Source organism: Microcebus murinus, chromosome 1, assembly GCF_040939455.1.
Source record: "Microcebus murinus isolate Inina chromosome 1, M.murinus_Inina_mat1.0, whole genome shotgun sequence".
Taxonomy (NCBI): domain Eukaryota; kingdom Metazoa; phylum Chordata; class Mammalia; order Primates; family Cheirogaleidae; genus Microcebus; species Microcebus murinus.
Genome location: NC_134104.1, coordinates 17,361,337 through 17,383,382, shown reverse-complemented (window position 1 = coordinate 17,383,382; position 22,046 = coordinate 17,361,337). Strand labels below are relative to the sequence as shown.

The window sequence follows — 22,046 nt, the reverse complement described above, 5'->3', positions numbered from 1 at the left end:
GGCAGCTGGCTTATATAACTTGTTTGAGGAATGATGGTAATTCCAAGGTTGCTGCAAGGACTAATGTAAAAGAATATTCCTATATTTTATGGAATAAAAAGGAAGAACAAGAGAAGATTAAAAAAAAATAAACACTACATACCAATCCCAGAGGTAAGAAGTAGGAAAATCAATCAAGTACCAGGAAGATTTAATGGAGTCATGTGTGCACTACAGCAGTTCTTTTTCCTTACAGAACTTTGGATAATAGTGCAGCTATATGCTGTGGTGGGAAAGAATCTGGGCTTTGAGAAAGCCTGGCCACTACCTATTAGATATGGAACCTACCAGAGCCTCAGTTTCTGAAAAATGCTCCTCTCATCAGGTGGTGTAGTGATGAACTGAGAAAGCACCTAGCATAGTGTCTGGTTTACCCTGGAAATCAATTCTCTCTTCTTGAGAGAATAGCAATTCATGATAACTGTCACTCAAGTGACAGGCACAGTCCTGGTTTTTTCCTTACATGGGCTTTTACCAGGGGCTGCCAGTTAGCACAGTGGCTCTTACCCCAGTGTTATTTAGGTGGGTCTCTAAGTAATGTTTTGCTAATGAAAGTTCCAAATTTGTAAGTGATTCACCACTTTTATTTTAATATAAATGAGAGCAAACTCAAAGTTACCATCACAGGAGGCTACTTTCACCTTGTATCCCACTATGCTCTCTTGAGTGGGAGAGGAAGGAATGGAGCTGTAGCTGGTGTGCTGAGAATTAGGCAAAGCCCTCACCACTCCCCAGGGTGTGTGCCAGGTGCGGGAAAGCTATCCATCCTGTTTGCAGATGGCACGGTGCTTGCCAGAGGTGCTGAGATAATGGAGCTGGTCCTGCATAATGAAGGACCACATCACATGGTCAACGACAGTCACTCCCCACAGCAGCTGCAGGAAGCCACAGCTCTAGCCAGGAATTGCTGTGGCCTGGGGCCACTGCCAACACTCAACACTGGTGACTAGACATTGATGCTGAGGGGATATTATGCTCCAAGGTAACTAGATCTCTTTATCACTAGACAGACCATACCTGGGGATTGTCTTTTATGTTCTCCTTAAGGAGACAGCATACCTGGACACCTTGATGAGTAACTCAACTTTCAAAGTCTAAGTGAAGGCTGTAGCCAGAGAAGTGTTAACACAAACCTAAAATGAATGGGAAGGTTGCAGGCAGAGAAGCCTTGAGCATTTAGGACATATATGAATGACAAAACAAACAAACAAACCAACAATTAAACAGAAGCACTGCAGTCATTTGTCCCTGAGCAAACACCTATCTTTAATATATCCCTCAATTAACATTTTCTTTCCCATGTGTAATTTATTCCGGTTAAAGTAAATATAACTTTAGAAATGAAAGTGCTTTTAGTATTGGTGGATCCATCAACATTTTTTATATTTCCACTGTGGGTGAGATAAAAAAAAAAATCCTGATGTATTGTGTCTCCTTAAAGAGCTTCAGTTTATCTAGGGGGAAAAAAAAAAAAGCAGAGTTGGACATGGTGGCATGTACCTGTAGTCCCAGCTACTCTGGAGGCTGAGGTGGGAGGATTGCTTGAGCCCAGGAGTTCAAGTCCAGCCTGGGCAACATAGAAAATTTAATCTCTAAACAAATAAAAATAAGAATAATTCAAATTTTAAAAAGGTACAGTGAAAAAGTACATTAGTAAGTACAAGCTGGTGGAAAGCATTGCATTTGTGGGTGTATATGGGAATTAATCAGAAGAAAATTGGAGTTACTAACCTGTGGCATTGGGAAGGGTGAATGAGGGACATCTGGAGGAGGTTTATTTTGCCGAGGATTTGATAAGAACCATAAAGAAAGAAGAAAAGGGGGGTGATCTAATATATTACTAATTTACTACATCAGGAGTGTTCATGATGGGGATGGTACATGGATGTTAGCTATGGAAGAGGCCTTAGTGTTAGAGAAGCTGAGGAATTCAGGTCAGATGGAAAAGGCAGCAGTGGGTACCTGGTCACCACTGGTCTCCCAACCGCAATCAGACATGTTGCATCATCTCTGGAGAAAAGTTTGTCGGTGGGAAAGGTAAAGGAAGATTTGGAGGATGAAAAAGTTGGGATTGGGAAGAATAGGAAGAAGAATGTGCCAGAGGTTCCAGATATGACCACAGATGGGATCTGTGGAAAGTTTGTGAAAAAAATCACAGAAGGATACATTATTACCAATAAGGATACCAGAGGTTTACTGTGAGTCAACCTGAGGACTTCCAGGCAGGATCTCACTGAATACTCATCAGTTATGTTGGGCTGACACTCATGTCACACATAAAGGATGTGCGAGAGTAAGGGGGACAGGAGGGAGGATTTCTACCTGATTCTTTCTCACCTTTATACCTTTAATTATGATGCTGAACTACAAAGATGAAACAGTGATTTGAAAACTTTTTTTTTTTATTGATAAAGATATTTTTTTTTATTTTGGCATATTATGGGGGTACAGATTTTAAGGTTTCAATAAATGCCCATTTCCCCCCCTCCCCCCAAAAGTCTGAGTCTCCATCATGATGAAAACTTTTTTTAAATATGGGAAATAATAGATTCAATTTTCAATTTGTATGTAGGGATCAAAAGTATGTACAATAGGAAGTAACTTGAATATGATGAATAAAGTTTGAAGGGAAGGTGACAGATGCAGGTTGGAGATGTAAACGTGGGCGTTGTCCATCATAATCGATGATTTAACCCCAACAGTTGCACTGAAAACTGTTTCGATGACATTAACAACATGATATTACAAATAAGCAGGTGTTTTTTATGTTTACTTACAAGAACCTAGTAGCGACTTGGAGATTTAGTTAGTATTTGGAAGATGAACTGTAACTACCCCTATGTATTAGGGTTCTCCAGGAAAACAGAGGATATATACGCATACATGAGAGCACATCTTATAGGAATTAGCTCACAAGATTATAGAGGTCAAGAATTCTCAAGATCTATCTGGTTTTCTGCAAGCTGGAAAACCAGGAAAACTCGTATAATGCTGAGTCTGAGGCTAAAGGCCTGAGAACCAGACTGCTGATATTGAAAACTTGAGAACCTAGAGCTCTGAAGTCTAAGAGCAGGAGTGGTATATGTTCCAGCTACAGAAGAGACAGCAGATTTGCTCTGCCTCCACCTTTTTGTCCATTTCCCACTCTTGATAGCTTGAATAACACCTGCCATCATTGAGGGTGGGTCTTTACTCAAGTCTGCTGATTCAAATGCTAATTGCTTCCAGAAACACCCTCACAGACTCACCCAGAAATGTTTTACTAGCTAACTGGGCAATCTTTAACCCAGTCAACTTGATGCCTGAAATTAACCATCACACCCTATAAAAACCATGTGAGAAAGAACTGAGTTCCATTTCCATATCAAGGTTATTTTCCAATATGAAGATGCATTAGGATAATAATTTTTGAGTAACAAAGAATAACATTTTCTAGCGCAATTTCCAAACTATGTGCCTGGAACCCTGGCTCGGCAATATGTTACTAGGTGTTGCATGCATACCTAAAAAAAATTATGTAATCAAATACATTTGAGAAATAAGAGGTTAAATAAAATTAAATATTTTTACTTTTGAATGCCTATAACTCTTTAAGATGCTAATGTGCATTTTGAATTTTAAAGAGGGTAACTCTCCAATGTAGCATCCCATCCTCTCCCTGTTTTCTGTTTTTATTTACTGCATCAACTTCTGAGACTAGTGTTATACAAGCTTTAGGGAACTCTGCTTTGGAAGCCTTCTAACTGGACTCTTGGAATTTTTTAGACCCTTGTAGAAATGAAGATTTAGAGTGTACATTTTTGTCAAAGCAGATGGATTCTTTCCACTGAAAGATATTTCCACGAATGCCCTTGAAAATAAATTAATAGAGGAAAAAAGTAGAAATGCTAGGCTGACAGACATTTTAAAGTAGGGCATAAGATGCCATTAAAAAGCATTTTGAAAGTTTAAAGTAGGAGTTAAAATGTGTGTTGTATGGAAGATACCGGATTAGAGTCTTTGAATATTTATTATACAGATGTGCAAGTATATGACCAGCTTCTTCCCAGTTGGGGGGGGGGGAAATGGGACAGAATTCAATTCACATTTTAGACTACTTCTCTTTAAATTTTCATATGTGAAAAGGAAGAAGTCTCGCTAGGTTTACAAAGATAAGCCTCAGGATAACACCTGAGTTCACTGTATTGCCTTTAATCATCCAGCTCTCAAGAAGTGGCCAGGACCCCTGTGAAGATGGGTGAAGAGTTCTAGGGAGGAGAATTGAAGGAGACAACGATTGGATTAATTTTGAGAGATGCCTTTGCTGAAATGTCTCATAAAGTATACATGGAGAGCAAGGGCATAAAGAGATAGAGCAGTCTCTGGGTCAAAAAATAAATCAGAATTTCCATAGTTTTTCTCTGTTAGTTCTTATTGAAAAATTCATTTACCACTAATGGTGTCAAGCAGAACTGCCAGCCCTTACTATTGCACCAAAAAGAAATATAAGGAAAAGGTTTATGAAGCCAAATATAAAAAAAGAATGTTGTCATTTCTGTTTCCCTATTATCAGTGAAAACAGATTTTGTTATTGAAATCTCACCTAGCCAAGGGTCCACATAATCACCTTGTTCTGGAGAGTTTATGAGCCTGGTACAAGACAATGACCAATAGCCCCATTTCCTTTCTCAGAGGAAGAGTAAAATGAGATGGGAATAAACAGGAAAAGTAGTGAAAACAAAAATCTTGGTTTTCAGATAATTCTAGAGCTCTAGCATCTATTCTGTCTTAAATCCTGGAAAATATGAAATTTATACTAAATTTTGACCCACATAAAAGAAAACAGGTCATAAATTTTCTTAAAGTCAATTGTACCATTTCTGCCTCAACTACTTGAGAGCTACTGGGAAATTTTGTTAAAAAATCCGATCCTACTAAGATTGGTGCTTTTCCACCAAAATCTCTAAACAACCCCCAAAACCTAGGAAAAGGCAGACAATGATATCAGAAACCAAGCTGAAGTAACTCAAGTCTTTAATGCTGTCTTATTAGTCTCATTAATTCAACATCTAGGAAACATCCACGAAAGATATTTCATCAAAACAAAGAAGCTCAGTCAAGCACTGTGATGTGTGTTCCCTCATAGACCCGCTTGTTTTTGGAATTAGTCTTCAGTGATAATCATTTAGTGTAAGATTTAGTCTCCACGAACCAAAGCATAGCACAGCTTAGAGCTTTACTGGTCCCTTGAGAGTGAGAAGCAGTTGCTGTAATGTGTCTCTGAATAAGTAGCAGTTTCATCCTAATTTTTCAAGCTCGGTGCTCTCTAACCTTTCACATGCTTGAAGAGAACATATTGGACAACTGGCCCAGAGGACTTTTTCCTCTCATTTCCGCACTCCTCCATAAGGAAGCCTGTGATTCAACATGATTCTCCTTGAGTCTGAACGTGCGCCAATGCCCCACCTTTTCCACCCCATACACACACTGTAGCTATCTGAACCCATTCCTTAACAACTCTCTTCCAGTTCCTGTGAGTCAAAAATAATCTAGAATTACAATGTTTAGAACTAAAGGGATGGAGTGGTCACTAAGGCCAAGACTTTAATTTGACGAGAACTTACTGCAGACCCAGAGGAGTGGAGTCACTCGTACACAGTCCTAGGAATATTTATTGGCAAAGCTTGGCCCTAGTTCCCTTGAGTTCCCGATCTCATTTCATCCTGTGGCGCTTCCCGGATCTGGCAATCTTACCAGACCTGAGTCATGAAAACAGTGGGGCACTGAGACCAGCCATACCGTACGAAGTGGTGACATTTTTTCTTATCTAAAGTCGGGTTATCTTTCTAGAATCTTAGACTTGGAAACCAACTCAGAAATGACCTGTTTGATCCTCCCACAAAGGCAGATGTCTCTCCTGCAAATTTCTTGAGACAATCATCTGGCTTCTGCCTCCATATTTTCTATTATTGGGAGCCAGCTTCAGGAAACAAAACATTTCACTAGAATTTTTGTGTTGTTACACTGAGCTAAAATTTACCTTCCCTTCACTCCTATCCTGTGGAGTTATGCCAAATGCAAAGACAGCCTCTGCTTTCATCCACAGGACACTGTCAGAAGAGTCAAAATGATTATCCAATGTCCCCTCAGGCCTCTCTTCTTTACTCAAAGCCAAACATCTGATTTTTCTAAACTGTGCCTTAAATGATAGAGTTGCTGGACCCCTCATGGTGCTGAACTTTGGATGTACTCCCATCTGCAAATGACTATATTCTATTTATCCACTCATTCAACAAATATTTTAATAAGCACCTAGGAGGTTGACAGAGATTTTGTGTGTGGTTAAGAGACTTGCTGTTAGGCTCACAGTGATGGGGACAGGGCTCATCTACGAAGTGACCTAGCAAACGTGTAAAGGACATGAGGGAGGAGGACTTACAACTGTTTGGGGACAGAGGATTTGGGCATAGAGGATAGCTCCTGAGGCAGAAATAAGTCTGACATGCTTGAAGAACAGTGATATGATCCTGGAGGCTCCAGTGGAGGGGATGAGGGGGATAGTGATAGGAGGTGAGATCAGAGAGGTTGTTTGGGCTGCATTGTGTCCCCCCAAAATTCATATTTTGATGCTCTAACCCGCAGTACCTCAGAATGTGACTGTGTTTGCAGATAAGGTCTTTCAAGAGGTAATGAAGTTAAACCGAGGTCATTAGGGTGGGCTCTAATTCCATATGACTGGTGTCCTCAAAGAAAAAGGAAATTAGGACACAGGCACAGAGTGAAGACCCCATGCATGAAGACATAGGGAGAAGATGGCCATCTGCAAGCCATGGAGAGAGAACCCCAAAGAAACAACCCAGCCAACACCTGAATGTGAGACATCTGGCCTCCCAGATGGTGGGAAAATGTATTTCTGTTGTTTAAGCCACCCAGTGTGTGGTACTTTGTTATGGTAGCCATAGCAAGCTAATACAGAGGTGAAAAGGGCCGGATAGTGTAGTACCTTGAAAGCCATTTTAAGTACTTTGAGCAGAATGGGAGCCAGTAGAGGGTTTGAGCAGACTAAAGTCATGATTTGGCTTATAATTTAAAGAGATCACTCGAGCTTTCATGTTGAAAGTGGTCTGCAGGGAAGCAAGGACATAGGAGGGAAAACCAGGAGGAGGATATTGCGGAAACTTATAAGAGGGTGGGGGATGGTGAGAAGAGGGAGGCTTTGGACTATATTCTGGAGGTAGAGCCAAAAGGATTTTCTGATGAATTAGAAGTGTGATGTGAGAGAAAGAAAAGACTGAAGGCTTTTGGCCATAGCAACTGGAAGAATGGAGTTAACACTCACCATGATGGGAAAGACTGCAGGAGCAGCAGGTTTTAATGGGGAGGACCAGGAGTTTAGTTTGGGAGCATTAAGATTGAGATGCTTACTCATCTTTGAGTTTGAAATGCTGACTAGGCTGTTGGATGTATGAATTGAGAGTTCAGAGGAGCGGTCAGGGTAAAGATACAGATCATACTGAGCGAGATAACTTAGCATGTAATGAGGGCAGAAAGAGAGCACTTGGGATTGCCTAGTGCACTTGGAAATTTTGAGGTTGTTAAGATGAGCAAGAACTAGCAAAGCAAGCAAAGGCGCAGCAAATGAAGTAGGAAGAGAATGAGAGAGTGGTTTCCAAGAAGCCAAATCAAGAATGTGTTTCATGAAGAGAGAATGATTCCTGGGGTGAATGCTGCAGATACTGTACATCAAATAGGAGAAGCACCCCACCAGATCCAGTGGATTTAGTGATAGAGAGGTCACTGATGACATTGACAAGAGCCAGTTCAGGGAGTGGCAGGAATAGATGTAGGAATGGAGTGGGTTCAAGAGAGAGTAGGGGAGAGGAATTTGAGTCAGCAATTATAAAAATGTGCTTTTGGAGGACTTTTGCTATATAAGAGGCAAAAAAAATATTATATGGTGGCTAAAGGGGAATACTAAGAGAGGGTTATTTTTAAATAGAAGATATTGCAGTATATTTGTATGCAGAGGAGAATGATTCTGTAACAAGGGAAAATTGACAAAGCAGGAGAGGGGACAACTGTTGGAACAATATCCTAGAATATAAGAGGGAAGGACACACAGAATACAAGTGGAGGGATTGGTCTCAGATAGGACCAACTTCTACAGCTATGTTGTCTTGCACATTAGCCAAATGTGGCTATTTAAGTTTAATTAAAAAGGGAGACAGTTTAACATTCAACTCCTCAGTTGCACTATCCATATTTCAAGTGTTTAATAGCCAGCCACATGTGGCTAGTAACTACAGTGCTGGACAGCACTAACAGAGAATATTTTGATCATCACAGAAAGTTCCACTGGGCAGGCCTGAGCTCAGTCATGAGAGGAGGCAGACATATATATGAACACATGTGCAGACAGGAGGGCAGATGTGGAGGTGGAAGGTCTTTCCTGATTTCTTCTATTTTCTCACTTAAATAGGAAGCAAGGTCATGGGCTGCGAGTGAGGATGGAGGAGTTGGACCTTTGAGGAAAGGTGCAAAATATTTCTCTAAGAGATAGAGCTGATGAGCAGACAAGGGGAAAATGGTAGGATTGCTGGATAACTTTAGAGATCCCCTTTAGGTTACTGGTCTCTAATTTTGTGAAATCAATCAGGACACTGTGTGTTTTTCTCCAGCTGTGTTCGCTAGCAAGGATGCAGTGTTGGCGTAGGTAGAGAGCTGGGGTAGTTTTCAATCCTGGCTGTGCTTTAGAATCACCTGAGCGAGTTGTTAAAAAAAAGTAAGAAGCCTCATCCCCACAGGTTCTGATTGAACATTCTGAAAATGAGCCTGAATGTTGATCTATTTAAAGCTTCTAAGGTAATTCTAACACAGATATGTGTTTGAGAACCACCAAGTTAGAACAAGCATGTAAGGGAAGTGTGCTAGGAGGAGGTGAGGGGTAGAGGAACTGTGCTACTGGGTTCCATTGGGGGCAGAGAAAGGGATTCAGGAATTGCGGAGAGATAGGGGATGGGATCTGGTTGGGAAGGGTTCAAGGCTGATGGGTGATGAGGGATGAGCTGGGAATCTAGGGCTTCTTGGGTGACACCTACAAACTAGGCAAAGGAGACAATGAGATTGGTCATGCTGGTCTAAATCAGCACAGTGAACAGAAATGTAATTCAAACCACGTAGATCATTTAAAATTTTTAAATAACCTCATTGGAAAAGAAAAGAAACAAACTTAATAATCTATTTGGCTACCCAAAGTATGTGAAATATTGTTTCCACATGTAATTAGCATAAAAATTATTGAGCTATTTGACATCTTTTTTTTGATGCTTACATCTTCCAAGTTTGGTGCACATTTTACAATTAAAGCACATCTCATTTCAGAGCAGACACACTTCAAGTGCTCAGTAGCCACATATGTGGTGGATAGTGCAGGTAGGTGGTGGTGATGTGGTGATGAGGCTGTGTATGTTGGATGATTTCTATGGAACATTCCATTCAGAATGCAAGCATACTATAACTCATTCAATCTTAAGTCAGCCAGGTATGATTGTATGTAATTATGTTATTATTTAACCCAATATAGCTTGTCCAGAAAAGTATCACGAGATTCTTAGTCATATGCTCTGCTAACATCCAAAAAATGCCACATCGGCAACATTTATCTAATAGAGGTTGTTCTGGCATGCATTTCCTGGTGAATCTGTGCCGGCGTCAGCTTCCAGAGGTTCCTGTTTCTTTTTTCTGTGTGTTCTCATGCCAGGCTTTTAATAATCTAGTCTGCATGCTTAGTCTCATTTGTGCAGAAGTGATCTTCTCTTATTTTCTGAGAGTTGAGGTTACTGACTTTGGAGGAGAAAGGAAGATGGGAAAGTGAACAACCACTTAGCATATAAGTGGTAGCAAAACTGGATTTGATTTATTGGGCCTGAAATTTAGGTTCCAGAATATTATAAGCAAGAAGGAGCTTGCATTTTGTGGATGATCACATGATAAGAAATTGGCCAATCTACTACCGAAATGACTTGAAATTAAATTGTCAAGGTCGGTTGGGGGAGAGTGGAGGACAATGTCTAGATAAAAGGGCATGAAGGAAGATGGAGGAAAGGATGTGATGAAGAGATAAGCAACAGAAAAAAGAGCCCTCAGACATCCTTGCAGGAAAATAACAGGATATAGGCTGGGGAATAAATTTGAGTGGATGCCTCTGATGTCTATGCACCAATGCTCACAGAGTAGGAAATAAGGAATCCAATATTTTAACACAAGGAAGTAGATATTGCTTCTTAGATGACACCAAGTGTTGGTGGAATGGGACTGACAGTTAGAATTAAGGAACCAAAGTGTAGGTCTTTTGCAAAAGAAACTGACTTGGGAATATGCTGTTGCTTGCTCAGCTGAAACAAGATTTAAAAGCTCCCTCTTCAAACAGACGTCTTCAGTAGCCCCAGACCCAGGAGAACCATTTGTCATTGTACAAGCCGTTAGGGCAGGATTTTGAAATGGAATTCTCATGTTACTGTTCTGTGTTGGAACATTAAATCAGGTTATTTGCCTTTATCAGACATTCCAAATTCTCTTGATTTCCTCTCTTGTATTGGCTCTATGCATTTCTGTCTACCACGCTAGACTTTGGGGATATAATTTGTGAATAAAGAATAGATTCTGTGAATCAGACACATACGTGTTAGGACTTTGTCTACCCAGGTCCTGCATGGTGACCACCATGCTGATGAGCTAAGCTTGGTCCCTGTCTTCCTCTGAGAAAAGAAGATAATGCAACATATTCCCTGGGGTTGTTATGGGGCTTAGAGGTGACATCTGCAAAGTGCTTGGCACATAATGGGCATTCAATAAATGCTAGTTTGGTATTGAAACTATGGACTTGGCTGGGACAGCTTTTCATTTTGTTCAGCTGGTTATTATACACAACAAAAAAGAAGAGATCACAATGAGATAATTGCCCCAAACAGTCTGAGTCTGAAGTGAACTCTGGTCCAGGCCTTAGAAATAGGCAAGGGAGAAATGAGGGCTCAGGCTGGAAAATCTTCAGCAAATGCCTGACATGATTCTTGCTAAGGTGCCGGGAAGTTTCTGATGGGCAGCCTTTAGTCTGACACATTTCAGCCTTCTCTCCCCACGCCCTTTCTCTCTCTCTGTCTCTCTGTCTGTCTGTCTGTCTGTCTCTCTCTCTCCTCTCTTTCCCTCTTTCTCTAACAGTTGTATTGAGACAATTCACATGCCATGCAAATCAGTCATTTAAAGTGTACAATCCAATGGTTTTTAGTATATTCACAGATATGCACAGTCATCACCACAGTCAATTTTAGACCATTTCCTCACCTCAAAAAGAAATCCCCCTGCCTCTCCCTCCGCCCCAGCTCGAAGCAACCGCTTAATTTACTTTCTATCTCTATAGATTTCCTCGTGCTGGGCATTTCATATGAATAGAATTGTGCATTATGTGTCTTTGTGACTGGCTTCCTTCACTTAGCGTGACATTATGAATAAGGTTCATCCATGCTGTAGATGCATTAGTACTTCATTCTTTCTATGCCCAAATGCAATTCCATTGCATGGTATACTCTGTTTTGTTTATCCGCTCATCACAGATGGACATTTGGGTTGTTTCCACCTTTTGGCCATTACAAATAATGCTGCTGTAAACATTTGTGCACAGATTTTTGTGTGAATATTTTACCAAAAAAATTTAAGCACATGCCTTAGAATGAAATTTCTGAGTTTCAGCTTTGTCTTGATTCTCCTGTCACTGGAAAGGTCAAGAGTTAGTGATTCTACCCTTCTCTCCCTCAAACACTTCCCTGTGAAGCTAGTCGCTCAGTTAATAATCACTGAGCACTGACAGTGTATCAGTTGCTGTTCTAGGCACTGGGCAGTTTGGGTGGGCACAATGGATTCCAGTCTCTCCAAGTCTCGATAGAGCCTAATGGTAAGGTAACTACTTTTATTTGCAGCAGACATAAGTATAGTGCTACTTCATGGAAACATCTGGTATGCCCAAATGGTTGCTGTGATACTGAGAGTATCATGCTCTTTCTCTTTGCTTGTGTACAGCTGCCAAGAGCTAGTGGCAGTAAATACAGATCAAAGATAAAGATGTATAGTTTTCAAAAAGGAAGAGAGAAACTCGTGGCCACTGCTGGTATGAATCTAAGGATAAAATGTAGGTCTCCTGTTTGTTGTATTATGGCAGTTTTGTTGTATTATGATACAACTTGGTTGTTATAATACAATATAGTATTGAAGAGATGTTCCCAGCCCATCTTGGGGACACTGAGCAAGGCTACCTGAAAGGCAGAAATGAATAGGAAGCAGAGATGTAGAGGGGCTGGGCAGGGGCTAGGAGGCTTTCCTGGGTGAAGTGTAAACAAAGGGTGAAGTGTAAACAAAGACATAGCTTTTATGAGAAATACATGGTACGAGTAGTTGAGTGTTGCTGGATCATAAAGGCTTCTGGAATAAAAAATCTTTAAAGGGGAAATATAATTGCTTAATAGACAGCCCACCAGTTGGAACTAATGGATAAGAGAAGAAAGATTATGCAATGATTTATAACTGCCTACTAGATAGCTGTGTGACATCAGGCAAGCCATTAACCTCTCTGTGCCTCATTTGTCATCAAATGTTCTGTGGGAATTAAACGTCATGAATATCTCCTTTCTAAAGTGAACATGAATTGCTTGTAAAATTTAAGCTCTAAAAAACTTCATATTTTCCCAAATGTAGCCAAAGCTTGTGCAGATAAAACTATATAAAGGAGAGACGTCATAGATTAGATTCCAGATTAAATAGATTGAAGTAAAGAATTCTGGAGGAAAAAAAAAAGGAAACAGAGGAATTTCAAACTGGCTAGAAACTGGTGCCCATGTGATGCTATCCCACTCATGCCACAGCGTAGAGAAGAAAATTTCCAAACCCCAAGTTCAAGTCTGTACTTATCCTTCCCCAACTCCACCCTCCATGACTCATGAAACGGGCACACCTTCTATCTACACTTAATTCCTCCCAACATAGTTGTTTTGGAACGTTTGGTGTGTCTCTGAAGATTGCGGATTGTGCATAATGTTCTGAGCTTATGTAGCTAGCCAGTAGTACCCATTTCTTCACAGATAATGTGGTTGCTATATACTCTTATAAAACTTGGATATTTCCAGGTCTTTAAGGTCATAGAGAATGCTCCATCAGGGGCTACGTCACATTTTATTCTTAGATGTATGCAAGCAGTAGCCACAAGTTCCTTTCTTCTGTTTTGAAAGCTATACATCTTTAGCTTTGATCTACAGTTACTGCGTCTAGCTCATAGCAGCCATACGCAAGCAAACAGAGGAGCATGATGCTTCGGGGACCACAGCGACCCTTTAAGTTGGGCATACTCCAGCCTCCAGAACCTTTGTTCTCATCCACGACCCCATATCGATGAAGCAACAAGGAAGTCTAGGAGGCTACCTTGATGATCATGCATAACTGTCCCTAAATGATGGGGTCAGTCATAAATGTACACAAGTGCAGGAAGGAAAGGGACAGGGTTGTTTCTGATTCTTCCATCCACTTGATCCGCTTGCAAGGTTGTCTTGCTCCTCTAGTAATTATCCCTATAAAAGAGCAAAAATCAATCCATGGAATGGAAAATATGCAGGGAGGAAGGCATAAAGGAACCCATAAGACACTAAAAAGGCATTAAATGTAAGGGCCAAAGAAAATAAAAATGGAGGCACACTATGATATCAGAGAAGAGGTTTAAATTAAGTAACCAAAAGTCTATGTTCTCATGTTGCTCTAAGATTATATAGTTGTAGGCCGGGCACGGTGGCTCACGCCTGTAATCCTAGCACTCTGGGAGGCCGAGGCGGGCGGATTGCTCAAGCTCAGGAGTTCAAAACCAGCCTGAGCAAGAGCAAGACCCCATCTCCACTATAAGTAGAAAGAAATTAATTGGCCAACTAAACATATATATATATATATATATATATATATATATATATATATATATATATAAAATTAGCCAGGCATGGTGGCACATGCCTGTAGTCCCAGCTACTTGGGAGGCTGAGGCAGAAGGATCGCTTGAGTCCAGGAGTTTGAGGTTGCTGTGAGCTAAGCTGACGCCACGGCACTCTAGCTTGGGCAACAAAAGTGAAACTCTGTCTTGAAAAAAAAAAAAAAGGTTATATAGTTGTAGTGCATTTTCCATTACAGTGCTCCTTGAGAAGGACATTGCTAAAGCTGGCCCATAGCCATTAGCAAAGGGACACCTTAGCATGGTGAGAGTGAAACTTCCACCTTTGCTGGTAAATCTGCTATTGATTTAAATGGTACAGAAGTTGCCTAAATTACTACCATTTGTGACATAAAAATCTGAAAGTTATAATCGCTACTGAAATTTGCACAGTGGCCATCATTGTTGGAGTGCAATTTCCAGAATTGAATTCATAGGATAAGACTGTGTTTGGAATTTAAGTTTTTATTATGAGCACTATTAAATACACTTGACCTTTGAACAATGCAGGTGTGAGAGGTGTTAAGTCCTCATGCAGCTGAATATTCTCAGATAACTTTTGACTCCCCTGAAACTAAACTACCAAAAGCCTTATCGATAACACAACAGTTGATTAACATATATTTTGTATGTTATATGTATTATAGACTATAGTTTGAAATAAAGTAAGCTAGAGAAAAAAAAAGATGTTATTATGAAAATCATAAGGAAGAGAAAATATATTTGTTATTCATTAAGTGGAAGGAGATCATGATAAAGGCCGTCATCCTTGTCGCCTTCACATGGAGCAAGCTCAGGTAGGTCTTGGTGTCTCAGGGCGACAGAGACTGAAGAGATGGAGAGGTGAAAGGGGAGGCAGGAGAGCAGATACACTCAGTGTAACTTTCATCGAAAAAAAATTTCACGTATAAGCTGACCTGCGCAATTCAATCGGTGTTGTTCAAGGGTTGACCGTATTCTGTTTTCATCCACTTAGGTCTTTACTTGTCTAGAGATGGGTAACCAACTTACTGCAGTTCTATTGTTTAAAGTAGTATGTTCACATATTGAAGACATGACGAATACCTATATCATGAAGACAATAATACTAGACCCTCAATCCATGGGAGGTTCTATCTTCCCTTTGGTAAAGTTAAACATCAGGAAAGAATCCTTCTAGCAGGCGTCTGCGCCCACCGCCTAGCTGCTGTGAGTGTTAGCTGTTAAAAGCCGGCAGCTATGGAGAACTGTCCTCAGTAGACTCGGCCACCTCACTGGAAGTTGCCTGAGCACATACCAATTAACCAATTGGTATGGAAGTTCTACCCCTTTGCCTCAAGGTGGGACAATCATTGTGGTGTCACTCTTATTCCTAAACGGATCAGGCTGAAGCTAGATTTCAGCTTAATCCACGTGTTGGCTTCACTTCTTCCCCTGCTCTATTCTGCTTCTCTCACTTCTTTACAAGTTTCTTCTGAAACAGTCCCTCGTTAAACCACCTGTGCCTAAGAATCCCTAACTCAGCCGCAACCTCCACTAAGACTGTGTGAAAACACCCATTAGTCCCAAATGACCATAAATATAGAAAAATGTTAAAGTAAAAGGATATAAAACACTTTTAGAAAAAGGGCACTTGTTTACAAAGTGGTAAAGGATATGCATTTAAATACATAAAGATATGCCCCGATTGGAAATTTCGACATATAGTGACAGAATAATGTGAAAATTGTATACAATTATTGACATTCAAGTGACAGAAACTTAGAAAGTCAAGGGTTGGCCAGAGATGACTCCCCCATCAAGAACAAACGTGTACATCCATGAACTTTTATTTTAGGGGTGATGACCCTGTCAGCTGCATCCTGTTTGACATTAACAGAAAGACGTGTGATAATGGGATTGATGAATTCATTAGCATTATGAATCATGTAAAGACAGAATCTTTAACACATTTTATTAAGTGTGGACTAAAATCTGTTGGTTTGCAGAGGAAAAAGACTACAAATGTTTTTAATTGGGTTCCCCAAGGGCAAGGAAAATGAAACAGTTATATTTTCCCTAAATGGTCAAAGGATGGAATGTCCATCTTCTTGGTCCCATTGTGCTTCTGTAGCCAGTAGGGCTAGAAGAGTTTATGTAAATCCAGAGAAGCACGAAGCTTGAGGATAAACATAAAGGGAAATGCCAGCTGCTGAGTCAGACACTGGACAAGAAATTCCATTTGGATTTTTCAAAAGAAAAAGACTATATATGTAAGATTAAGGCTCATTAATTTATTGATTCAACCAATATTTAGAGACCACCTCTTGTTGCTGCAGTTACAGACATGAAAAGGCAGAAATGGGCTCCCAAGCCAAGTATGCTGTATTGTATTGTTTCTGGTCTTATTTCTATGCTTTGCAAATCGTGTCTGGGTTTATAGGACCTGTCTACTTTTGTGTGGTTTCCCAGGGATTGCAAGTATTTAAAAATATCTAAGCCTTTTCCAATTGCTTTAAACTCTTTAGTTAATTCATATTGCAGAATTGTCACATGGAAAAATGGATCTTCCTTTCCCCCCAGAAAAAAAAAAAACTCACAACCCTGCAGTTATGATAATTTAATATGTGAACATTCATCATTAACTATTCTATATCTTAATTTATTTCCCTGAAAAATGAAAATGCTGCTTAGACCTCAGGGAGTCCTTTGCTAAGAATCAGGAGCCAAGTTGTAAAATTCTTCAAGATTCTGGGGCACGAGAACTCCCACATGTGAGAGATTAGACCACCTCGTGTCACGCATTAGGGAATTTAATGTCAGGATTTATGTCTTCTTATCAAGCCCTAACTCACCAGTATTTCAATAACCATAGCAACTCGTAATTACAGATATCTTTTCTTTACATCTGATTTATCACACTTTGAAGATTTTATTTTAGTAAATTTAATATATTATTAGTATATGTAGTTAGAATTCTGAGTAAGTAGCGAGAATGTTACCTCCCAGAGAGCAGGAGTTTGTTCTGTTGTGCTAATATGGCTGGTTACATTTTGATGGATATTTTGTCTATTATATATTCTGGGATGAATTAATAGGGAATAAATTTCCCAAGTACTTAAAAAAATTATTTGTGATGGTTCTTTTATCTGTTAATGAAAAAGTATTGTTTTTCTCTTAATGATTATAAGGATTTTATGTTTTATTTATTTATTTTTGGATACAGGGTCGTGCTATGTTGCCCAGACTGGACTCAAACTTACGAGCTCAAGCCATCCTCCTCTCTCTGCCTCCTAAGTAGCTAGGACTACAGGTGTGTGCCACTGTGCCCAGGTCAGGATTTTATATATTTTTAAATAAAAATACATAAATAAAATTTGGATACTGGGAGCCAATGACTTTAAAGTTTCTTAAGTTATCTTTATTTTTATAAAACCAATCTGTTTGAAAGGAGCTCTCACACTTCTGTGCTTTAATTTAATGTGCAAATTCTTTATGTAACTTATCTTTTATTTATTTATTTATATTAGAGGTAGGTCTTGCTATGTTGCCCAGGCTGGCCTCAAACTCCTTGGCTCAAGGAGTCCCCCTGCCTCAGCCTCCCAAGTAGCTGGGACTGCAGGTGTATGTCACTGCCCCCTAATTCCACTATTTTTATAAATTATCATTGAATTTTTACCAGTGTGTTTGTGCCCATGTCAACTTAATGCCCATAAAAACTCTTGGCATTTATGGAATGTTGGATTTTTAAAAATCCATTTGTATCAAGTGGACTCTTTATAAAAGAGTAAATATCTAATTTAAAAAAATATTTTATCCAAGGCCGGGTGTAGTGGTTCACGCCTGTAATCCTAACATTCTGGGAGGCTGAGGCGGGCGGATCGCTCAAGGTCAGGAGATTAAAACCAGCCTGAACAACAGCGAGACCCCATCTCTACTAAAATTAGAAAGAAATTAATTGGCCAACTAAAAATATATAGAAAAATTAGCCAGGCATGGTGGCACGTGCCTGTAGTCCCAGCTACTTGGGAGGTTGAGGCAATAGGATTGCTTGAGCCCAGGAGTTTGAGGTTGCTGTGAGCTAAACTGATGTCACAGCACTCTAGCCTGGGCAACAAAGTGAGACTCTGTCTCAAAAAAAAAAAAAAAAAATTTTATTCAATGTTACCAAAGAGCTCTTCATTTTTGATGTTCCATACCTAAGTGAGTTCACTTATGAGGAATAGATTATTTTACTTAGGAACCTTCTATCCGTTTCACCACATTGTTAAAAGCCTATATTCTGCAAATAATTCACATAATGAAATAATGGGCACAAATTATATACATTAAGAAGCATTAAAAATTTAAATACTTATAATAATTCAAAGCTCATTTGTTCTAAATCAATATTTAATATCTTAAATTGTTAATTTCTAATCAAAGCCTTATTAAGCAAAATAATCTAGGAGTATCTTGAAGTAGCAATGTATGTTTTATAGAAATTCTACATTTTATAGATTCTATAACTGTTTCTACAATACATACATTTCTATGATTACTGATTCATGGGTATCCTATAAATAGCTTGAATTTTTAACATGATTCATATTTATTGGGGTTGGTCCTCAGATGTGCATATCAAGAGACAAACACAGAGACGGTTGAAATTTAGCAGGCTTTTATCACTCCCACTAAAGAAAGCATTTTTTTAGCAGATGCAAAATTAGAACCATGAATTGAAACAACACAGAAATAACATGTTTGCTTATAGTGGATCATTTTTGCCCTATATTATAGAAAGTTTCCACTAATTTAAGATAAGAAACTGATAGTTTGTTGACAAGTTATGAGGCCCTATGATAAGCAAAATAAATAAAAAGTAAATAAAGACAATAAAATTATGCTAGGCACTGTGAAAAAGTGAAAGGAAATTAAAGTTGGTCATTGCAATTTAATTAAGAAAATAGTTTGAATGCAAATGAAAAAGACATTAAGACAAGTTCAAAGGACCTTTAGAAATTGTCTAGCTTTGTACTCTAATTTTATATAAGTGGAAACTGAGACATACTGAGGTTAAGTGTTTATCCAAAGTCATGGTTAGATTGTGTCAGAGCCAGCTCCTACCTCTTGTCCAGTCTTGTTTCACTGCATGGCATTGCCTCTTATAAATAGGACTTGTGCCAGTTAATTGTAATTGCTTAAGAACAAAACAACTGAAAAAATGGTGAACTGTAATCACATATGGGTTGAAATAACATTAGTATAAGCAGAACTATTTGGGGGAGGAAACACCATTCTGGAACATCCATGTCAGTTTTGGCAAGCTGGAATGACAATCTGCAACTTTATTTTTACCAGTTATCAGTCACTGCTATAATGAGACAAATGCTACCAGTGAAATTTAATTATTGAATCAAACGTTTTAAAAAATTTATACACATGCTTAAATCTCACTGTACAAAGGAAAGGGGTTGTATTTTCTTTTCTTTCTTTCTTTTCTTTTTTTTTTTTTGTTTGATATGCTTGTTTTATGGTCAAATTTGTATGGAAATGACCAGAGAGGGAAAAACTAGAAGTTTCACAGATATCTTTTAATTACTCTATGAGGCTAAATGAGCTGTAGTCTATTAAATGATTTCCACTATTTACAACAACTCATTAAGCTTAAACATTTTTTTAAACAATCCTAAAATTACAGGAAAGTTGGGAGAAAAGTACTAAGAATATTCCCCCCCACCCTTCCCCCTCCATTTGAAAGCAAATTGCCAACATGTTGCACAATGACCCCAAAATACCTCAACAGATTACAAACCAAGACACTCTACCATATAACCAAAATACAACCACAGAAACCAGGAAGTTAACATTGATATATGACTGTCATCAAGTTTCTCCAGTTGTCCCAACTATGTCCTTAACAGCAGAAGCATCCAATTTAGAACCATGGGCTGCGTTTAGTTGCCATGTCTTTTAATCCTCTGTAGGCTTGGAAAAGTCAACAGATTTTCCTTGAACTTCACAAATTTGACACTTTGGAAGCTCACAGGCCAGTTATTTTGTGGACTGTCTCTCAATTCAGATTTGTCTAATTTTATTTCATGATTAAATTCATGCATCTTTCACAAGCATATCATAGAAGTGATGCTGCTTTCTTCTCATTGCATGCTGTCTGTGGTACACGGCTGTGGTTTGTCCAATTACTGATGATGTTCACTTTGATAACTGGGCTAACGTGATGTCTGCCAGGTTTCTTCACAGTCAAATTTACTCTTTCCTCCTTAGGAGATAGTAAGTATTTCATGATGAGATACTTTAAAGCTTTGCTAACATCTCGTTTGTCTTCAAACTTTCAAGTTATTCATTTCTTTCTTTAAATCTTTATAGATTTGTGGTCTACTTATTTAATGGACTAAAATCCTCTACTGTCATTATTAATTTTAATGATCAAATTGTTACTGTAAGAGTGACTTTGATTGCATCTCTAATCTTTTGGCATGTCTCCATCATTCTTTGAACATTTCTTGACTTTCTGATACAACAGTATATTCTAGGCTCATTTTGTACTTTTTCTGCCTCATCCTGGAATGGGTCATTTTGCTAAGGAGTCATGTTAGTGAGAGTCCTGTTAATGAGAATAGCATTTAGAAGCCAGGATTTGGGTGCTAAATGTGTTCATTGATATTGGGGTGTCACTGCTTCTACACTGTGTCAGAGGACAAAAACTAAGGAACATATGATAATGTGCATACATGCACATGGATTTCCTTTTTATTTATATGTCTGTATTTACTGAAGTCCATAACAATTCCTCTAGTTTCAGTCCAACAACGCCGAGTTTATTGTTTATTCTCCCCCCCATTTCAATATTTGTAGCTTTCTTCTCTGACAGTGTGAAACCTGACTCTCCAGTTATATTGAATATATTTATTTTTTCATTACCTCTCCCTCATCAGCGGCCAAGCTTCCATTGCTACTCTACTCTCTGCCCTGCGTGGGTGCTCTCTCCCTCTCCTTAGGCTCTGAAAGCCTGTGCTGGATCACCCTTTTATGAGGATGCCCTCTCACTCCTCTAGGCTCTAATACACCACGCTAGGTAGCCTTCCTACATGGATGTCCTTGTCACTCCTCTCAGTTTCTGATACTTGGGACTGGGCCATTCAGCTCCCCCTGTCCTCACCTCTGCTGGTGTGTTTGCCTACCCTGCTGTGGCCTGGTTGTTGGGTTTATGATTAAATCTAATAGCAAAGGAAGGAAAGAAAGGGAAAAATAACAACTCCTCATTAGATTTTAAAATGAAATGTCAAACTTCTAAAATATTTAAACAATGCAATATATTATTAAAAGACAGGGATGGTGTATATTCCTGGAATCTATTTTTCTTTCTTGAATTAGTTTATTAAAAAACAGAGTGCTGGGGGAAGAATAAGCATCATCCATCAAAGTTAATCATAGCATCATGGAAGAGAAAGTCTTTGTCAATGAATGCCTTAAAGGCGATAGGAGAGAGTGACACACTGATACAATTTCAACCAAAGACAAGGATTTCCTAAGGACCCATGTACTCTCCTTCATTCAAGATTTATTTAACAACACTTTGTTTTTTATGGTTTCTCTTTCGTTTCTTTGCTACCGAGAAATGCTCTCAGATTTTGTGATTGCAAGCGACTGACCCTTTCTGTAATGTCAATGTTAATGCTTTTAAATAATATTTTATTGGTGGTGTCAAGTCATGCTAAGTCACTTGTTACTTTGACTAAATCACAGAGTATCACACATTTTATATGAGGGATAGGGATCCACTTCCTCAAAATAAAACTGCTAGTGAGATAGACACAGAGGGTGACAGTTAATTTTAGGTGTCAACTTGACTAGATTGAGGAATACCCAGATAACTGGGAAAGCATTATTTTTGGACATCTCTGCGAAGGTGTTTATGCAGAAGATTGGCCTGTCAGTAGGTGGATTGAGTGGGGAAGATGTGCCCTCAACGTGGGCAGCCACCTTCTAATTGGCTGGGTGCGCCCAGCAGAACAAAAAGGCAAAGAAAAGGTGAATTTGTGCTTTCCCTTTCTCT

At 39.1% G+C, this 22,046-nt stretch overlaps 1 protein-coding gene across 1 annotated transcript in view; it reads right to left on the bottom strand.

Annotated features, from left to right (window-relative positions):
- The window catches only part of ATP5PF (ATP synthase peripheral stalk subunit F6), a 411,638-nt gene extending 390,099 nt beyond the window's left edge, over positions 1–21,539 (bottom strand). The window contains exon 1 of the mRNA XM_012764445.2: positions 21,527–21,539. The gene's annotated coding sequence lies outside the window, so the exon portion shown is untranslated. The remainder of the gene's footprint in view (positions 1–21,526) is intronic.
- Positions 21,540–22,046: the final 507 nt, after the last annotated feature.